This window comes from Giraffa tippelskirchi, chromosome 6, assembly GCF_054371585.1.
Source record: "Giraffa tippelskirchi isolate mGirTip1 chromosome 6, T2T-mGirTip1v1.2.pri, whole genome shotgun sequence".
Classification (NCBI taxonomy): domain Eukaryota; kingdom Metazoa; phylum Chordata; class Mammalia; order Artiodactyla; family Giraffidae; genus Giraffa; species Giraffa tippelskirchi.
In genome coordinates this window covers 142,168,949-142,189,175 of record NC_137280.1, presented here as the reverse complement: position 1 = coordinate 142,189,175, position 20,227 = coordinate 142,168,949, and the positions used below count along the sequence as shown (strand labels likewise).

Here is a 20,227-nt window from a genome sequence, read left to right as displayed (position 1 = left end):
GCAGAGGAGATGAACCGTTAACTTGATCAGCTGTATAAACAAAGTTTCTGACCAGTGGAAAATGTTAGCCAATATCCAAGGCAAGGAAAGAGCTTTAGATGAAAAATCAGAGAGGCTGCTAATGGAATATAGCATGTCCCCAGACCCAGAGGGGAAAAGAGACGGTTCCTTCTCACAGTTAGTTTAAGAATCAGTAAAAAGGCTTTAAGTTTGATGTGGCATGAGGCTGAAATACAACAGAGGGCATGCATCAGTGAAGTATTTTCTCATCTGCTTCTCCTACTCCTAAAATTGTGTTCATTCTGAGTCTGAGTCATCATGTTAGAAAGATGTGTTGTTCATTGCTGGACCCACATCAGATTTAGCAAGGAAAGTACAGAATGTAATAAACATGTAATAAACATCTTCTGAATCATGTTATTTTAGAGATGTCCAAAAATTGTGAGGACTGGAATCGTTCTAACACAGTTATTCACATTATATACACCAATCTAATGCAATTGGAAAATTCTACAATTCTTAATGATTCTACAGAAGGCTATGTACAATTTTAGAATAAGTTCTATTGTTATGAAAATTCCAGGCTCATTTGATGATACACATTTAGTTTATGTGGGGACTACCATATATATGTTACTTACAGGTTACTTACAGACAAGACTGTAAGCTCTTTAAGAGTAGGGGTCAGGTCTCCCTCTCCTTTTTGTCAGCAGAATATCACCATCACATGACACCATCACACGACAGTCATTAATGAATTTGTATTTAATGAATGACATGGTGGATTGTGTATTGACTGAAAAGTCTTTCTTTAGCCCTCTTGTCCAAAGCACCAGATTAAAAGAGGAATTTGACGTAAAAGAACAGCCTCAGTAGGTGTGAAGATTAGCCTGACAGGGAAGTTACTACAATCAATCACTTCCAAATGTGAATTAACCCTGAGCTCAAATTGCTGAGTCTTGGCCAACCTTGAATTATTTAAATTAGAAAAAAACAATTCTGTAGCTAAATTTTAAAGAACTCCTATTGTTTATTCCTAGTAGCCTTAATACGTAATGAAATAACTAAAAGTACTTTTAAAATTAAAAAAAAAAAATTTAAATATTTTTTAGTTAAAAATATTTTGATCATCAACAGTGTACTTCACATGTATGGCAGCTATTCCCCAAATCTCTCTCTCCCTCTTTTTCTTCTCCTAGGCATTTTTGCAGATACACAGTTCTTCTATCTCCTATCCACTCTTACTCTTTATGATACAGTTTAAATTCACGTTCTTTAATTTTATTAACTAGATTCTCAACAATAACACCAAAAAGATTCTGGAATCTAACTTAGCAAGAAACAATCCTTTCTTGCTCAAAAAAGTGGGGAAGGAGGTAAAATTGTGTGTTCTCATGCATAAATTTTTTTTTGTCCTTGTAACACAAATAAACATGCTTAATTTCATTCTGGGGATTTTTAGACCCAAAATAACATTTAGAGCCACACAGACTAAAATTTTATGAAATCCTGGTTTTAACAAGTCATTACAAACACAAATGTGTACATTGCTAAGCCATTAAGTCACAACTTCCTGTTTTGATACAGGAAATATAGGAAGTAACAAACATGGTAGGACAAGAAGCAGAAAAAAGGCTTAGGGAATGTCCATGGAAATGGGCTGCTGACGCTGTACCACATAACCCTTTCCTGAGTCACCCTAAAAGAGCTTACATGAGGATAGAGTAGAGATGCTTTTGGCATGTGCTTTCTAATCCTATTGATCTCATTCTATGTTTGAACTTTAAGCACATTAACTCTGGCTAATTCCCTAGCACTGAAAAACAAAACAAAACAAAGAACAGAAATTAGTAGAGTTATTGCTCTAAAAGATTTAAACATCATTATTCTACATTTTTATCTTTTAGCTTAGAGTTGCCGTTTGCTATACAATCTTAGAGACTGATGAAACATAGCAAACTACATTATTTTGGCTTCCCTTGACTCTCATTTTCTTTTGACAATGAATCTGGGTGCAACTGAGGCCTTCTGTGAGTTCTGCTTGGTGTTAATTCTGACTGGGTGGGGAATGATGATGCCAAGCTATAAGGAATCAGTTTCTTTAAGAACAATGGTTCTTAGCCAGGGGTTGTTTCCCCCATCATCCCCACCCAGGGAACATTTGGCACTGTCTGGAGACACTTTTGGTTGTCACAACTGGGAAGCAATGCTACCAGCCTCTAGAGTGTAGGCACCAAGGATGCTGCTAAATATCCTACAATGAAGAGGACTACCCCCACAACAAAGAATGATCCCACCCAAAATGTCATTAGTGACAATATGTTGAGAAATTCTGCTCTAAAAATATTTGAGGACTTCCCTGGTGGTGCAGTGGATAAGAATCTGTCAGCCAATGCAGAGGACATGAGTTCGATCCCTGGTCCAGGAAGACTCCAAATGCCATGAGCAACTAAACCTGCCCGCTGCAACTACTGAACCCACATGCTATAAATACTGAAGTCTGTGTACCTAGAGCCTGTGTCTGCAACAAGAGAAGCCACTACAAAGAAGAGTAGCCCTGAATCACTGCAACTAAAGTAAGCAGGTGCACAGAGATGAAGACCCAGTGGAGCCAAATAAAATAAATATTTAAAAAAAATATTTGACTCATGGCATTGTGCATACATTCTTGGCTATGGGTATAGCCATGCATGTGTCACAGTAGGAAGAGATTGTATTTTCAGCTAGTATAGAGGGGTTACCTCTAATAAGCAAATTCTTCTTAAAGTATACAAATCAAGGTTTCTCTCATCTGCTATTAGTGTCTGAAATTTCCACTCTTGGTCACTCCTTTCCTGTACGAAACAATAAAATTCTAGTAGGTCATTCATTTGTTTATATATAATGCATTTAATAAATACCTATCATGTACGGGTCAGTGCTATTCAGGAGAGGTCAACAGTTTTAATGTGAATGCATATGTTTCATTAACAATTGTCAAATCAACTGTGAAATTAAAAGCTGCTTGCTCCTTGGAAGAAAAGCTATGACAAACCTAGACAGCATATTAAAAAGCAGAGACATCACCTCACTGACAAAGATCCATATAGTCAAAGCTATGGTTTTTCCAGTAGTCATGCACGGATGTAAGAGTTGGACCATAAAGAAGGTTGAGCCTAAAGAATTGATGCTTTTGAACTGTGGTGCTGGAGAAGACTCTCGAGAGTCCCTTGGACAGCAAGGAGATCAAACCAGTCAATCTAAAGGAAATCAACCCTGAATAGTCACTAGAAGGACTGATGCTGCAGCTGAAGCTCCAATACTTTGCCCACCTGATGTGAAGAGCCGACTCATTGGAAAAGACCCTGATGCTGGGAAAGATTGAAGGCAGGAGGAGAAGGAGGCATCAGAAGATGAGATATTTGGATGTTTCAATGGACCTGAGTTTGAGCAAACTCCAGGAGATAGTGAAGGACAGGGATGCCTGGTGTGCTTCAGTCCATGGGGTCATAAAAAGTCAGACAGGACTTAGCAACTGAACAACAACAACAAATCAACTGTCTCTGGAGTTAAACTTGTAGCATCCTTTGTAGAGTGGCCCATATGAGAAGCAGCTTGATACCAAGTGCATGGATGTAGCAGGAACTATTGGCCCTTTAGGTTAGTATACCTTTAGACTTGGGCAAGAAGAATCCTATCCTAGCCCTGAGCTTCAGAAAGTGCCCCCAGACCAGATCTGGTCCACAGGGCCACAGGAATGTGCCATAGGGAGCCTATGCTGCGCCTCCTTCTAGACTATACTCTGTAAACCAAGGTCCTTGGAATTTTCTGCCCAAATGACTCAGCCCACTTTCAGAACCTGAATAGTCTTGTTCTAGTCTCAGTCCTGCAGGAACATATGCACAGACATAGGCATCATAGAAGGCTGAAGGAGATGGTTGGATGGCATCACCAATTCAATGGGCATGAACCTGGGCAAGCTCCAGGAGATGATGAGGGACAGAGAGACTTGGCATGTTGCAGTTCATGGGGCTGCAAAGATCTGGGCATGACTTGGCGAATGAACAACAACAACAAAGGCATCACTAGGCCTGAGAAGGGGCAGTTGTTGAGGTAATGGGCTAAACCCAGGGTATTGACAGTGCACATGAGGACCTTCCTGGTGTGTAACAGTGCTGGGCATGTGATGAGAAAGGAGAGTGACTGCAGACCTGGCACCATGGATCAAGTCTTCTTGCTTTACCGTATTCTGGTGCTAATTCTAATGAGATCAAAAATTCTAAAGTTAGAAGATAGCTTCATAGGGTATTACAAAGATGTATTTGTCAAATTGGAAGGAGAAGGCATTTTATTAATGGTTAAGTGGACTTATGTCTTAACAGAGAGTACATGATTCTCCATTTTCTTGCTTCCCCCAGTCAAGGATTGACTTGATTTGAGGGGAACAAAAGCACTGTTTGGTTTCTCGGTGTAGAACACCTCAGGATTCAAGGCATATCTCTCCCAGGTGGAATCACACAGGCTGCTTTCCAAGAAGACTGCCAATCTTTTGAAGATTTTATTTTATGTAGCCTCAGTGGTAAGTTGGCACATCTTAAATTTATTGGCATTTTTTGTGGGGTAGAGGCAACAGAGAAATAAAACAGAAATTTATTTCCATAATTAGTTGGCTGAGTCAGAGCTAACAGAAGGAAAGGACCAGAGAGCAGGTAAAACCTTTATATGTGACAGAGGAATAGGGTGAGGAGAGAAGCCCAGAGAAGAGCTGCTACTTAGGGAAGGGAGTGCTTGGAGCATCTAGCGTGACACTTAATGAAAAGGGACAGGAAGGAGTGGGAGGGTCTGAAAGGAGGGATAGGCACCAATAGAAAAGAAAAATAGGAAAAACAAAGAGAAAAGCCAAACTACCTTCTTCCCCTCCCATTCTGTTCATTGTTTCAGAAGGCTGTAAAAAGAGAACATAACTTCTGGTTCCATTTAGCAGCAATTGTGACGTTGGACAGGCCCCTTGACATGGAGTCTGAGAAATGGGGTTCTCCTCCTTGACCCAATTCTATCCTGAGGTCCTGAAAAGGGAGAAGAACCTCAGAGGGTGCTAGACTTGCATCTGATATGGCAAATCTCCCTGGGACATCTCTCATTCCTTTCCTCTTGGGAGGAGATGCTAGTTCAGAGACAGGAGAAGATTCCAAAGGGTGGCTCCCACAGATGCTGGGCTGTGGCTCAGATGGAAGGTTCAGACCACAGAGCCAGGAAGGGAGAGGTGGGAGTGAGGGCCTCTGTTTAAAATGAACAAAGGCCCAGTTTTCAGAATTTGGAGACCTCTTCCCCAGGAACGAGCCAACATCCAGTGGCTGGCAATTTTTGGAGCAGCCTCTGAACCACAGACACTCATGGGGTCACACACTTGGGGCTCCCAGCTAAGTTTTGGGAGCCACATCCATATCCACAGCCCAGCCAAAGGCGAGACATGGCTGCCGTGTGATTATTGCCTTTGTTTCCTCACAAAGGGAGTAGACGCACTGATGATCAGGGCAGTAGGAGGCGGGGAGTGGCATTGACAGGGAGGTTCCCCTTCATCCTTCAAGTCCAGGGTATGCCTGGAAAAGGGCTTCTGTGCTTAGCTCCTCAAAAAGGTATCTTTCCAAGAAAAAAATTATGCAGCTCAAAAAGTTAGTCATTAATGTAATGGTCTGAATCTACAATGAGAAAAAGATTGAAGCTGACATGATTTTTATCTTTGATATTATAGCTTCTGAAGTTGAGAAGTAATTACGTACGTTAATATTACATCCATTTTATATTCAGAGAATTTTTTATGGCTCTTTCTTAATTAATCTTCCTTCCCCCCCCTCTCTGTTCACAGTATAGGCATACAGCCCTGTATTTGATCAGGGGTGAGCTGAAAAGAATGCAGTTAGGAATCAGAAATATCTGGGTTTGAATTCAGACTCATACTTGACTTTAGACATTTAGCAAAAAAAAAAAAAACCAAAACAATAATCACTAACACCTGTTGAAAATGTGATATTGTATCAAGCATTATGATAAGGTTTCATGGGCATTATTACACTGAAACCTCACGAAACTTTATGAGATGTGAACAATTCTTATGTCCATTTCAGAGATAAAGAAACCGAGGCTCTCAATATACATGCTGAGCTCCCAGCCATGGCCACTTGTACACAGCAGACTAGCTTCTGAGGATACCATTCCCTTTCATCTGTGTACTTTGGGAGATTGTGGTGAAGATGGAGGTGGGGTACATGAATGGGGGTGGAAGTAATACGTTTTACTGCCTTACAAATCATACTACCTTCTCTATCACCCACCTTAGGTCTTAATAGGCTAGAGCTACTGCATATCACATGCTTCTTCCCTACCTATAACCCCCCAAGGACCAAATAACTGAAAGCATCAGAAAAGCAATAACAACTCTCTTTCTGCCCTTCCCTCTTCAGGTGAATCCAGCAGACTCAGAGTGCTGAAGAGAATTACAAAAGCAAGAAAGCCACAGTCACTGCCCTTCAGCTCAAAATGTAGACACACTGGAGAAACACCATGTGCAAATCACAAAGAGTAAGGCCACTGTTCTCTGTTTTGATTCCCCAGCAAACCTGGGACACTCTGAGATGCAGACTGCTGAATTGCTGCATTCCTGGAGAATGTTTGAGGGCCTGTCCTTTGATATTTGATAATAACAATAGAGTTATAAAGATAAAATAAGTTTATAGATATAAGCTTACATCACAGGGTTCCTGTGCTATGCTCAGTCACTCAGTCATGTTTGACTCTTCGCCACCCCATGGACTGTAGCCCACCAGGCTCCTCTGACCATGGGGATTCTCCATGTAAGAATACTGGAGTGGGTTGTCATGCCATCCTCCAGGAGATCTTCCCAACCCAGAGATTGAATCCAGGTCTCCTGCATTGCAGGTGGATTCTTTACCGACTGAGCCACCAGGGAAGCTGTGACTAGGTTATTTGTTGTTGTTGTTGTTGTTTTTTAAGTTAGGTGTGGCAACTGTTTTTGAGACTTGTGATGCCAATTCACTGTCAAAGACAGGTATATGTTTAGTCCCCAACTTCACATTGAATTTGAATTACTTTCCAGGGTTTGTTTTTGCTTTCATGAACATTAGGAATTGGTCACCCTGTTTATTTAACTTATATGCAGAGTTGCTGCTGCTAAGTCACTTCAGTCGTGTCCGACTCTATGCGACCCCATAGACGGCAGCCCACCAGGCTCCACCGTCCCTGGGATTCTCCAGGCAAGAACACTGGAGTGGGTTGCCATTTCCTTCTCCATATATGCAGAGTACATCATGAGAAACACTGGGCTGGATGAAGCACAAGCTGGAATCAAGATTGCTGGAAGAAATATCAATAACCTCAGATATGCAGATGACACCACACTTATGGCAGAAAGCAAAGAACTAAAGAGCCTCTTGATGAAAGTGAAAGAGGAGAGTGAAAAAGTTGGCTTAAAGCTCAACACTCAGAAAACAGATCATAGCATCTGGTCCCATCACTTCATGGCAAATAGATGGGGAAACAGTGGGGACAGTGGCTGACTTTATTTTTTTGGGCTCCAAAATCACTGCAGATGGTAATTGCAGCCATGAAATGAAAAGACACTTGCTCCTTGGAAGAAAAGTTATGACCAACCTAGACAGCATATTAAAATGCAGAGACATTACTTTGCCAACAAAGATCCATCTAGTCAAGGCTATGGTTTTTTCAGTAGTCATATATGGATGGGAGAGTTGGACTGTAAAGAAAGCTGAGCACTGAAGAACTGATGCTTTTGAATTGTGGTGTTGGAGAAGACTCTTGAGAGTCCCTTGGACTTCAAGGAGATCCAACCAGTCCATCCTAAAGGAAATCAGTCCTGAATATTCATTGGAAGGACTAATGTTGAAGCTGAAACTCCAATACTTTGGCCACCTGATGTGAAGAGCTGACTCATTGGAAAAGACCCTGATGCTGAGAAAGATTGAAAGCAGGAGGAAAAGGAGACAACAGAGGATGAGATGGTTGGATGGCATTACTGATTCAATGGACATGAGTCTGAGTAAACTCTGAGAGTTCATGATGGACAGGGAGGCCTGGAGTGCTGCAGTCCATGGAGTCTCAAAGAGTCGGACACGACTGAGACTGAACTAAACCAAACTGAACTAAAAAGCAAAGGCCACTGACCTTTTCTATTTCTAGCACCAGACTAAATACATCTTCAAGGAAAGAATAGCCATCATGTTGACCTTTATAGTTGTGAGTATGCTTTCATCTATGTTACCTCACTTTGTCATAATGATCCTATGAAACTGGCATTATTTTACAGTGTTGAGAAGGTATTTAATATCATCACCATTATCCCTATCATTATTACTGCATTTTGAGGCTGAAGAAGATTTGGATAAATGAAGAAGACTTCAGGGAGATAGAGCAGAGAAAATAAAGACTTACAAGCATTTATTATAAGATACCTATAGTAACTGATTAATTCAATTACTTAATTTACCATTTTATCCAACAAATATTTATTGAGCTTCTACTATACTCCAGACACTGTGCAAAGCACTGAACAAGGAGATAAAACAATTCAGAATCCTACTGAAAGAGCTCAATAATCTTGGGAAGACAGACATTAAATTAATTCAATTAACAATTTAATATGTGATTACAAACTATGATTGATAAGTACTGTGAAGTGAAATAATTTGATTTTGATAAACATAGCAAAGGAACAAACTTACAATGGATAAGTCTTCAGATAGGTCAAGGCTAGAATCCTTAGGAATTAAAATCTGAAGGGCAAGCAGGAGTGTGAGACAATGAACGGGGGGGAAGTGTGTCCTAGGCTTAAGGAACAGCCTGTGCTAAATTGCCAGGTCAGGAGGGCGTAATCCCTGGAAGGTGGGAAAGGGGGAGGTGAGTCTCCTCTGGACTCTCAGCAGGCCTGCTATTTTACCCCCAGGGAAAGGTCTTTCACGTTCTTAGAGGGCCAGACAGAACACAAACTTGCTAAGACAGCTGCTGACTGCTCTGCTGCCTTTGAATGTATAATTGCAAACTACAAAAAGCCCTGTGCTGTGCACAGGGAGTTCCCATCAGATTTCTGCTGACCCACTCCTACTTCTCCCTGACTTGGCTTGGTATGGAATGTTCATCTACATTTGGTATTGATCTTTAATTGCCAGCGCTGACCAATACTGCTACCCCGGCCCTCTTCCTGTGCCTGGTGAACGGTAAGCAGACAAGTCTGTGGATAAGGGAGCCAAATGGTTAAAAGAAATGTTTTGATAGATTCTCAACTGTCCATACAAAGACACAGTCACTTTCCAAATGATCCATTTGTACATTTTCTTTACAATTTGGTGACAATCTCTCTTCCTCATTCTCTGTCACTTTTTCAGAAAACACTTTGAAGGATTATAAAACAAATCCTTACAATCGATGGATAGAAGGTCAGAAGCTTGAGTGACAGTCAGGAAGGACTTGTAACAAGTAGCAGAATGGTAAAGAGTGGCTGCTTTGCTTTTTAAAAAAATAGATTTTTAAAAAAAAAATTTTGAGATATAATTGACACTTAAGGAAGGGGTAGCTATTTTGTTTTGCAAGAAGGGGTGCCGAGAGGCTCAATGGAGAGGTCTCCATGGTATGGGGAAGCTTTTAGGACCCCAAAAAGCAGCAATATTACAACCTTGAACTTTGGACCACATAAACACATCTTTATTCTCTCTCTGTCTTTTTTTTTAATCACACAAATACTGTATGAATACATTCTTGTTTTAAAAGATTTGGATAATCTAGGAGTAACTGGAGTAAAATGTGAAATTATCTCTTGTCCTACTCCAGCTCCATCATTCCCACTCCTTTCTTAGAGTAGGAATGCCTTTTTATGCATTTTCATACCTATATATGTACATGCATACCTTGAATAAAAATGTACCTTTCTCACTTGTTATGTCTGAGTTTACCTCCAGGTATATGGAGATATATCACATTTGTGATGGCAGCACGGAATGGAGGTGGATACAAGTGCTGAATCGAGTCCTGGGACTGGGTCAGGGCAGAGACAATAGAAGAGCTGGAGAGAGTGGAAAGGGCTTGCCTAGTAAGTGATAACAATTCATATTCCTTATATTTTTCTATCTTTATTAGACCAAGTATTTATCATAATAATAATAGCTTCATTTTAGTCAGTGAGCCAAGACAAAAATGCTAAGAGCTTTGTATATTATATTAACTATTCTTTAAACATTTACAACCACTCTAAAAGGCAGGTGCTATTATTACTCCTATTTTATAGATGGTGAAACTGAGGCTCATTTTAGGAATTAATCAACTTGCTGGAAGTGACACATCAAGGAAGTGATGGAGACATGAGTCTCAGGTAAGTCTTCCTAACTCCTTATATCCATGCTCTTAACCACAGTAATTTACCCCTTCGCTATAATCGTATCCAGGCCATTGGGACTTTTTTAAAAAGTGGCTTTTCTTTTAGTCTCCATAGACTACTTCAAGTTGGTGAAGCTACCAACCTGACTGGTTTATTCCCTTGCCAGGATGGCCCACAGTCATTTGCATTCTACAAACACGAGCATTCCCACAGCTGTCCTCATGGTCCCCCATCCCTGGTGACTCTGCAGGGAGATGCCCAGTCAGCTAGTGAGCACCAGGCAGGTGGCCTCATTGCTGGGAAAGGTGATCTGAGAAGCGGTGGTGGTGGTCAGCATGTGGATGAGGCAGTAACACACCCAGCAGATGCAGTTATTGGAAACTGCACTCATTGGAATACTGAGGTAATTGGTTCCTGCAGGGCATTTGAGGTTAGTGACACAGAGGAGAAGAAAGGAGCGGCAGAGGGGGAGTGCACTCTACGGAGTTTGTTCTCTTTTTTTCCTTTTCTCCTACTAGCCTGGCTCACAGTGGGGCTGAGGAAGGAGGCCTAGATGTCAGGCAGAGTGGGAGTCCCCAGACCCGCACTCAGGATGCCCTCTCTGTTCAGCTTCCATGTTAGAGCTCTCTCTCTCCTCCACCCTTCATCAGGAGCCCATGGGTCTCATTCCACCTTTTTTTGTCGGAGATGAAAGCTACTGATTAGTAGATTCAAAGAAAATTGTTGGAACCTGATGTGAACCCCTCCCAGAATGAATGTGGCAAATAGGACTCTTTAAAGAACCTAAGGCAAAGGTCAATGCTTAGTCCATAGTCTTATGACCTGAATGGGTGACCTTCAAGCATCAGTGAAATTTCAAGTCACCAGGTAACACAAAACACTTTGTTACCCATATGTAAAGTTGGACATGGCAATCAGGGTGTGAGGGTGCTCCCAGTCTGTAGCGTGAAGAAAGGAATGGAGGTAAGTCCCCACCCCATGGGGTTGAATTCTCTTTCTGAACAGTCTTTACTGTTAGAAGGTTAACACAAAATATGACCTTGTGATATCAAATTCAGCATTCCCAGTATGCCCTACCCTGCCTTTCTGAAAAACTTGGTAGAGGGGATTAAGAATTTCTTGCTCAGAGTCAGGAAACTTCTGGGGACCTGGGTATGTTCTACATTTGATCTGGGTTTGATTTCATGGTTTTAAGCATAGTGAAATGTATTTCAGTTCAGTTCAGTCACTCAGTCGTGTCCAATTCTATGAAACCCCATGGACTATAGCATGCCAGGCCTCCCTGTCCATCACCAACTCCCGGAATTTACACAAACTTATGTCCATTGAGTCAGTGATGCCATCCAACCATCTCGTCCTCTGTTGTCCCCTTCTCCTCCTGCCCTCAATCTTTCCCAACATCAGGGTCTTTTCCAATGAGTCAGTTCTTCACATCCAGTGGTCAAAGTGTTGGAATTTCAGCTTTAGCATCAGTCCTTCCAATGAATATTCAGGACTGATTTCCTTTAGGATGGACTGGTTGGATCTCCTTGCATTCTCCTTGGATTCTTGTATCCAACACCACAGTTCAAAAGTATCAATTCTTCAGCACTCAGCTTTCTTTACAGTCCAACTCTCACATCCATACATGACTACTGGAAAAACCATAGCTTTGACTAAATGGACCTTTGTTTGCAAAGTAACGTCTCTGTTTTTTAATATGCTGTCTAGGTTGGTCATAACTTTTCTTCCAAGGAGCAAGTGTCTTTTCATTTCATGGCTGCAGTCACCATCTGCAGTGATTTTGGAACCCAAAAAAATAAAGTCTGTCACTGTTTCCACTGTTTCCCTATCTATTGGCCATGAAGTGATGGGACCAGATGCCATGATCTTAGTTTTCTGAATGTTGAGCTTTAAGCCAACTTTTTCACTCTCCTCTTGCACTTTCATCAAGAGGCTCTTTAGTTCTTTGCTTTCTGCCATAAGTGTGGTGTCATCTGCATATCTGGGGTTATTGATATTTCTTCCGGCAATCTTGATTCCAGCTTGTGCTTCATCCAGCTGGGCATTTCGCATGATGTACTCTGCATATAAGTTAAATAAGCAGGGTTGCAATATACAGCCTTGACGTGCTTCTTTCCATATTTGGAACCAGTCTGTTGTTCCATGTATTTAGCCAAGCATGATATATGTTGTGCTTCATGGATATCTCAGTTTTAGAAAGTAAAAAATATTTTTTTGATTGTCAAAAACATTGGTCTTCAAAATTTTATCTGTAGATCATTATTTTCCTAGAGCTCTCTCTACTCTTATAATGGCCTACTTCTAACTAGCCAAATCCTGTACTTTATTAAGGGCTGAAAGTCGCTCAGTCATGTCCAACTCTTTGCAACCCCATGGACTTCTCCAGGCCAGAATACTGGGGTAGGTAGCTGTTCCCTTCTCCAGGGGATCTTCTCAATCCAGGGATCGAACCCAAGTCTCCCACATTGAAGGTGGATTCTTTACCAACTGAGCCACCAGGGAAGCCCAAGAATACTGGAGTGGGTAGCCTACCCCTTCTCCAGCAGATCTTCCTGACCCAGGAATTGAACTGGGGTCTCCTGCATTGCAGGCAGATTCTTTACCAGCTGAGCTACCAGGGAAGCCCCTTATTAAGGGCTAGGTGAAGACAAACTTAAAAAACAAACAAACAAAAAAGCTTACCTTGACTCTTCAAACTAGAGGGGTACTTTTTGAACCCCTTACAGGACCTGCTCTCAGAACCAGAGGCAGGTCCAGAGTCACGGGATTTGAGGCACATACAATATATGAAATCCTTTATAAAATGAATACAACATTCTGAATACAAAGTTAAATTATAAAAAGGAGACTGGAGATTTTAGGCCTTTTTCTATCCTGTGATTTCTTTAAGCAATTGATTAGCTATGTTCATATAAAACTGCTACCTGTTAGTAACTCAACTTCTTCTCTACACCAAGAACTCTCATCAGCTCTCAAACCATCCCCAGAAACTATACAGGTTAGGCAAGAGAGAGGAGCTCACTGAAGATCAAACTTCATTGCCTTTGAGTAAATCTGTTTCTGTACTGAAATAGATGTGAGCATTTCAGTTCAGTCTAGTGTATGTTGAGGCTTCTCTGTTTCATTCATATATGGCAGTTACCTAGGTGGACTATGAAATCCCGCAGTGCAAAACCATGGTTTCACACTGCTTTCCTGCCTCTTAGAGTATACACATCAGTGCTTTTATAGGACAAGCTCTTCATGCTATTGAAATCAACGTTTTGGGGGGAGGGAAAGGGAGTCCCAAAGACAGGTGGTATTGATAATGGGCAATGATAAGTCATTAGTTGGATTAAGTAGATTCTTTCCATGCTCCCACCATCCAGGCCCTGAATATTTATCCAGCTCTACACTGAGCCAAACATTCTTAAAAAAAAAGGGGTGTGACTGAAAATTAACCTCAGACCATATGGAAAGTTAGGGATGGTCTGGCTTGGCTTGGGCAGGTCAAGTCTTCCCTTAGACTGGCTTCTCTTCTGCATGACATGAAGGATTCCAGAAAAAATAAAGAAAGAAGAAATAACAGAGAGAGAGAGAAAAGAAGAGAAAGAGAAAGAGAGAAGACAACGAGGCAAGGAAGGGTCTTACAAAAACAAAAAAGTAGGAGATTAATGGAAAAAGAATACTTAATAAAGCTCTCTTGGGCTCACACTCTTTTTTTTTTTTTTTTTTTTTTTTCAGGCTGCTGTATTACATTAAAGTCATACATAGGTTTCAAAGGAAATCACATTTCTGCAGTCTGGTGAGCCCACCTGACAATGCACGCTAACAGAATTGTAAATGTAAAGGGTAATGCTTGTCAGTGCCTGACAGTTCTAAATGGCCTTTTAGTTCAGTACGCAGAGCTGTCATAAAAAAACATAAAAATGCATATGCAGACAGCTGAAACTGCTATGCACATCATTATCTGCAAATGGTATAAGTATCCTGAACAAAAGGCCTTCCAGTTTAAGGACATGCATAAGACATTTCTCTGCCTCCAGCTTTAAAACAAAGTGCTGTCAAGAAAACAAGATTCCCAGTGCCAGAACTGAGGTTTTTCTGTCAATCAGCGAGGTGCTACATTTGTACATATTTTTCTGACCCTGCATATGAGAAGAGCATTCTTAACAGATGTGTATTTAACTTGTGGCAGCTACATCTGTTTCTTCTGCATTTTCCTTATTTCTTTATCATTGTTCTAACAGACTGCGGCCGAAGGGCATTCTATTGCGTTTTTATTCATCCTACTCTATCTTTGCATTTTCCTCCCATTTCCTCTATCTCTTCTTTTCTTTAAAATCTTTCTTTCCTTTCATTTTTTTTTCTTTAGGAAGGTCAAAGGTGCTCAAGTTTGTGCCTATGGTGATCAAACTGGTGGACATGTTTGTTTTTCCTTCTCTGAGTAGTGACACGTCTGCCCTTTAAGACTGAAAGTTGCTTGAGAACAAAAGCAATTTGTATAACATAATTGTCCTGCAACCTAGTTGCATGTCAGAATCACATGAAGAAATTTGCAAAATTCCCATTTCCTGGAATCCCCCAAAATGATCCTCTGAATCAGTCTCTAGAGTTGGGGCCAGGGCATTTGTATGTTCAGCAAACACCCTGGTGGTTACCAAGGTTTTTTTTCTCAAGTTTTTAAAATTTAATTTTTTTTGGCTGCACTGTGCAGCTTGTGGGATTTTAGTTCCCTGACCAAGGATCAAACCTGGGCCCTCAACAGTGAGAACGCAAAGCCTTAACCATTGGATCACCAGGGAATTCCCACTGATTTTTCATTCATTCAAGCATGCATCAGACCAACATTTACTGGGTATCTACCCTGTGTCAGTCACTGTTTTAAGCACGTGATATAGACATGAACAAAAAGACAAATCCCCCAACCTGAAACAGCTTGCATTCTATTCAGTGAATCAGGCTCGTAAGTATATAAACAAATATGTAAATACATTAGGTACAGAGAGTGATAAATATTTGAAAAACATTATTGTAGGTCAATGGAGCAGAGAGTAGTGTGACCAGAATGAATAGTTCATATGTAGAGGCCAGGAAAGTTCGTTATAAGAAATCAAAGACCTGAATAATGAGGAGTCAGTCATAGGACTATCTAAGGAAGAATATTACCTCATTTTTGTCTTTCAGAAGAATGGAGATTATTAGCATGAATTGAAGAATGAGGAAATAGATGCTTCAAGAAATCAGTAGGTTGCCCCAAATCACATAGTTAGGAAATAGCCAAAGTGAGATTCATACTCAAGTAAGGTACAGGTGAATCAACTCCAAGCCTCACTCTTATTTCCACACCTATCCAAATCCTGCCCAAACTGTGGGGTCAGTCTGAAGTACCACCTTTCATTCCATCACCTAAGGTGCATCCATCAACGCATCTATCCAATGTCTATCCATCCAATATCTATGAAGGATGTATTTCAATACAGGTGTGTAGGACATTCTATGACAATTTCTCTAATAAAGCTCAGCTTTAACTCCATTGTTTTTGAATTCTTGGATATGGACCACAAAAACGGATATCCAATCAAGTTGCACAGGTAGAAAGACGTAAATAAGACTAAACTTCTTAGGGCAAGCACCGTATTTTGCAACTGTACTGTTTCTGGCACACTTAGGACATTCTTCAATCCTTTTCATTAGTTTCTGAGTTTTGAGTTGAAGTCTTATAACCTCTAGGTGAATTTCAAAGAGAGATCAGTTCAGTCGCTCAGTCGCATCTGACTCTCTGCGACCCCATGAATCGCAGCATGCCAGGCCTCCCTGTCCATCACCAACTCCCGGAGTTTATCCAAACTCATGTCCATAGAGTCGGTGATGCCATCCAGCCATCTCATCCTCTGTCGTCCCCTTCTCCTCCTACCCCCAATCCTTCCCAGCATCAGGGTCTTTTCCAGTGAGTCGACTCTTCACATGAGGTGGCCAAAGTATTGGAGTTTCAGCTTCAACATCAGTCCTTCCAGTGAACACCCAGGACTGATCTCCTTTAAGATGGACTGGCTGGATCTCGTTGCAGTCCAAGGGACTCTCAAGAGTCTTCTCCAATACCACAGTTCGAAACCATCAATTCTCCGCCGCTCAGCTTTCTGCACAGTCCAACTCTCACGTCCATACATGACTATTGGAAAAACCATAGCCTTGACTAGATGGACCTTTGTTGGCAAAGTAATGTCTCTGCTTTTTAATATGCTATCTAGGTTGGTCATAACTTTCCTTCCAAGGAGTAAGCGTCTTTTAATTTCATGGCTGCAATCACCATATGCAGTGATTTTGGAGCCCCCATAAATAAAGTCTGTCTCTGTCTCCACTGTTTACCCATCTATTTCCCATCAAAGAGAGATAATTACCTTTAATGATGATTTTCCTCCGAAGACCAATGACTATCTTGTTGCTGGAGGTAAACTAGAGCATAGGACTAGGAAGAAAATCAGACAATTGGCTGAAAATGTGGGCCCTGGACTCAGAGATCTACTATCTGTGATAGTGGACAAACTATGAAGCCTTGGTTACTCAACTTAAAAATTGGTAATGATAATAAGACTTACTTGAGAGTTATTGTGAGGATTAAACAAGATAAAGTATATATGGTACTTAATACAGTATAGCATACAGTAGGCACTTAATAAATGCTATCAGTTGTTATTATGATGATTATTACCTTCCATTTTGCTATTAGAGTAAGGCACTGCTATGGGACAAACTGGAGCAGTCACCAGAGCTCTGACCATCTCGGTTTCCTCTTAACATGAAAGACATAGAAAGTACAAACCCTCTCACAGCCAGAATGCCCAGTTACCCTCTGGAGCCCTTTCTAAGGAAGGCATCATTTTTCATATTATGTTTTCCTACTGTATTTTCTTCTAAGAGAACTTAGTTCTTCTAGCTATTATAAAAAATAATGCTCTCCTGCTCTATCTCTTGGGGTTTCACTTTTGCTAAGAGCAACTGCCTTTTATTGAATGTGCAATTCTGTTGCTACAGAAAATATATTGTGATTAATGAAGCCCTGGGACCAAGGTTACTTGGGACAGGCTTGGACTGGTTACCATCATGTCCTTACTTTGCACAGTGCCAAAGTTGGCTGTAGTAGGAACTTCATTGTCAATCCCATTAAGTAACTTTAGGACAGGATGTGGTTAATAGAAGGAAGGACTTTACTCTGTAGAATTGTAAAATGATTTAGAAATGAAGTAACCTAAGAGGTCTCATGTGATGGAATATATAACATACATAATTTTTAATTGCAGAAAGGAAAGAAAAATTAACAAGATAAATAGGAATTCGTAAAATTTACCATATAGGTGGGATAGGTTCCTATGAAAATTTTGATAATTTTAACTATGTGAAAAAAATGCTTGAATTACATATACATATGTGTGTATGTATATTACATGTACTAATATAATTTAAGCACCTGGTGGCTTAGGGTGTAAAGCATCTGCCTGTAATGCAGGAGACCCGGGTTCAATCCAAGACCCAGGTTCGATCCCTGGGTCAGGAAGATCCCCTGGAGAAGGAAATGGCAACCCACTCCAGTATTCTTGCCTGAAAACTCCCATGGACGGAGGAGCCTGGTGGGCTACAGTCCATGGGGTAGCAAAGAGTCGGACATGACTGAGCAACTTTACTTATTATATAGAGAGTCAAAAAGGGGCACCAGAAGTCATCATTATAATCTCTGAGGAGAGAAATCCACCCAACGGTATTTCCACAGTTGGTCTGAATTAATTGCCTCATATGATGGGAGACTCACTATCTTCAGAGGCAGCTCTACTGAAAAAGTTCTGCATTTTAATCTGACATCTAAACCTGCCTCTTGGTAACTTTCACTCTGGCCTTTTAGAACATGAAGAACAAGACTCTCCCATTTTTTTTTTTTCATAAAATGTTCTATTTGAAAAGAGGCTTAGTGATCTCATTACTGAGGCTTCTCATTTTGCAGTTAACAAAACCGAGTGCTTCTTTCCCTATAAGCCTTCCCCTCCAAGTATGTGAAGAGCTATTGTTTTCCTTACTGCACAAGCTGAGCTTGAAGTGGTTATGAATTCCAAATACTTAGTTGTCAGTTACAGTCCCAAGCTGGGACTCAGAAGAAAGGTTTGGTACAGAGCAACAGAATCAATAGTCATTGGTATGTTTCTTGGTAGCTAAACTCATGGAAATTATGGAGACTTTCCAAGAAGAGAAGATGAGAAAACCAGGGGGCAGGATGAAATCCTGAGGTTCTTCCATTTTTATGTCACCATGAAAGTTTGTTACCTGTTATAATAGTATAGATTAGATATAAGTAACTGAGACACTTCCCCCATGGCCTAGGCTGTTCTGTGTGACATTCAAAGATAATTGTTAAATACAAAAAAATATTGAAAAATAATGTAAAATTCATCCTGTGAGTTTCTTTAAAGGGGGTAGTATAGAAAATGCTTCTCAAAAGTTCAGTATAATCTTTTCCTTTCTGAAAACTCTGACTCAGGACAGCTGCTAAAATCTTTCCTCCTTTCGAACTTCTTACTCTTTCTCTCTCTACAGTTCTTTTCACCACTCCTCTGCTTTCTTTCCAAGTCATACTGGGCTTGCTAAGGATGGCGGGGTGGTTTGAAAGCTCTGTAATACCCATTTTCCTTTACCGCACATGGGAAAGAGCATGGAAAGTCCCAGCTCCTCCACCTGCCCCCAGACATGTTTTTCATTTGTTTTCTTATTTAAAATTCTTATGAATAGTTTCTGATAAGTTGATTTCCTGTGACACTGTAAACAACAGTCCCCTGAATGTTTCTGCTAACCTGAAAATTTTATAAGCACATATTATTAATATAAACAGTTGCTAACAATTTCACTGGGACTGAGTCAAAGGTAGAATCAACTGGCATGCCAAGAAAGACCTTCTCTAGGTTGAGCAAGATCACTTTTACTTGAATCGTATTGGAGTGACTACACTAAGTGACCATACGTCACTAAACTTCACAACTGGTATAGGTGTAGGTAGTTGTCTGAAGCCCAACATGATATGGAATTCATTTCCATGGCTGCTAATTCATTTAAGACCATTTACTATTCAACAAGTTTCAACTGTATCAGAATTAATATTTGGTATACAGCCCACTAATTTTTCCAAAAAGAAATTCTGACAAAAACTTTACTAAAATTCAGCTCATCTTGATTTATGTCCCATTATCTCTCAGGGTGGTCACACGTCTTCTTCTTCTTTTTTTTTTTTTTTAAAGAAAATAGGCTATTTTTGCCTGCTTCATTCTTTGGGAACCTATGTTTGTCTTCACAATTCACCACATTCTTTGCTCAGGTTCCAAAGCTTCTCTAGTCAACAGCCTGTCCTAGAATTTTGGTCAAGTGTAGTTAAAATTAAGTTCCTGTCTATAGTTCCCAGAATTTGCTGTTTTAAAAAAAAAAATCATTAAAATGTTTATTTGCCTCTAGCATTCTGGCATGGAGCTCATTCCTGAAACAATCTCAAAGATTATAAACAGCTTTGCTTAACAACATAATACGGGCTCCATGTCCACACCCACACCCATGTTGTTAGCCTTCTCCTCCTCCCTTCCCTAGCAGTCAGGGGAGAAATAAATTTCTCTTTCTACACAGAACACAGCAGCTCATCTGTCATTTTCCCTTTCACCTGCTGAAATGAGGCAGTTCCCTTCTTCATCCTCTTCATGCCCCAAATGTAAGCCTGAAGACAGGTCCTCTTGTATTTGGAAGAGTCAGCTGCCAGAGACATCACCATAAGGCCAGCCCCCATCCAGTTTTGAAAGAGGAAGTGTGAGATGCAGAGAACAAGGATTTCTGTATAGA

At 40.6% G+C, this 20,227-nt stretch overlaps 1 protein-coding gene and 1 long non-coding RNA gene across 8 annotated transcripts in view; one reads left to right on the top strand and one right to left on the bottom strand.

Annotated features, from left to right (window-relative positions):
- Window positions 1-20,227, bottom strand: part of LOC145510122 (uncharacterized) — an 838,825-nt gene that overhangs the window by 169,447 nt on the left and 649,151 nt on the right. For 4 of the 7 annotated variants that reach the window (XR_014056705.1, XR_014056704.1, XR_014056713.1 and 1 more), the window contains one exon: window positions 15,295-16,832. The exons of the other annotated variants lie outside the window; for them this stretch is intronic. The gene's annotated coding sequence lies outside the window, so the exon portion shown is untranslated. Of the gene's footprint in view, window positions 1-15,294; window positions 16,833-20,227 lie in introns of those variants that run through there. 7 annotated transcript variants of the gene reach the window in all.
- LOC145510126 (uncharacterized) lies at window positions 5,531-13,946 on the top strand. Its single transcript, XR_014056737.1, has 6 exons — window positions 5,531-5,615; window positions 6,441-6,558; window positions 9,396-9,497; window positions 9,955-10,096; window positions 10,292-10,375; window positions 10,487-13,946. It is a non-coding gene; the product is annotated as an uncharacterized LOC145510126 (long non-coding RNA).